Raw genomic sequence first — 1650 nt, forward strand, 5'->3', positions numbered from 1 at the left:
AAGCAGCCAGGGGGGGATTCTGCATGAGCCAAATAGCAGAGACAGGACCAATCGTCAAAATTTTGGTGTCGATCATTCGATTTCATCCTGGACACTACAGAAAAGGGGCTAAAAGTGTTAAAAACCAGAATTTTCCTTTAAGTATTCAGCCAAACAAATATTTTATAGACAAAAAGTTCCACAAGGGTTTAGTAATAGCAGCCACAAGATTTAGTAGGAGACAACCAAAAAGCAAACTGATGAACAGACACATACCATACAGCTTAGTGGTAGCTTTACGAAATACCAAGGAGATTTGCTAAAGAATCTGAAGTTGAAGAAATAATAAATGGGATTCTTAAGAAATACATCTTATGACTGTGTCAAATAGAAACGATTTCGATTAAACCAAAGCTATTTTTATTTGAATTTCCCTGTTAGTGACAAATACCTTACCACATATTAGGTTTGCTTACAGAGATTCTAGAGAAGTTTACTTCTGCTTTCAGTGTTTCTTTTTGAACAAAAGAAACAGGTGGCAGATGTATTATAGATATAGTATTTTAAGTATTTAAAAAAAGACAAAGAAACTGTATACAAACATGGGTAGTAGGAAGCTCAGTGGAGCATAACATATTGGTTATTTTTTGAAGAAAATCAAGAAAGAAAGTACACATTTGAAGGTAAAGGACAATAAGTAATGCTAAAACTATTAATATTATATGGAGAGGTAAAATAAGCAATTGAATGCTAAATTATGAATTTTATTTTGAAAAGTGACCCTTTTCAGTGGGTAAATGTGGTCATAAAATGGCTCGCTCTAACCCGAAAATCTTTTCACAGACTAGCTTGACACAAAGCCTTTTGTTACTTTTCTCTTTTTTGAAATCTGAGAAGTTCTCAGGTTTCCCACACATTCACAGTTTGGTGTAAGGGATGCTATGTCTGTGAGAATTGCTTTCCTTTGTTATATATCTCAACAGGGACACACTCTCTGCCAAGCATGCACCTGCATGAAAAGATCATTTATCCTATCACAAGCACTAAGAATATCCACAATAATACCAAATGGCTGCCAACTTTTTGTACTTTGGGCCGCTTTAAAGGTCCAGTAGTTTCCTTTATTTTCACTCTCTCTTTAAGAAGCTTCATCTGCTATGTATACAAAAGATTGAGCTTCACCCACACTGTTTGACAGATCATAAATGAATAAGCAATTAAGTGAAAAATGAGTGATTTTTGAGAGGGGTGTAAAGAGGAATGTGAGGGAGTAGAAAAATGCTAGAGGGGGCCTCAAGGCAGAAGGGAGGTAGATCTGCAACAATGTGGTGGAGAAAGAGTTTGAGAGGGACCCTCTGAATGGACATTTGCACGAAAATAGAACATGTCTCTCAGACCCACCATCGTGATGTATGGCGCTAGACTTACAATAGAAGCTGCAGCTATTTAAATAAACCCTTCTAATTTTACTTCCTTTCCCCCCTTTTTCATGCACACCACATCCTATCTCTCTTATTATTTATGGTGTTCATAAAACTGCCTACTCTTTTCAAAATCCCCGTTTGATTGTTTTTTTAAGCACTTGACCTTTTCCAAAACACTTCAAGAAAAGAGTAGTGTTGTATATTGATGTAACATAAATATTAAGTACTTTCTAAAGTAGAGATTAAA

This window comes from Cyprinodon variegatus, unplaced genomic scaffold (assembly GCF_000732505.1).
Source record: "Cyprinodon variegatus isolate N-32 unplaced genomic scaffold, C_variegatus-1.0 Scaffold1106, whole genome shotgun sequence".
NCBI classification, from domain to species: domain Eukaryota; kingdom Metazoa; phylum Chordata; class Actinopteri; order Cyprinodontiformes; family Cyprinodontidae; genus Cyprinodon; species Cyprinodon variegatus.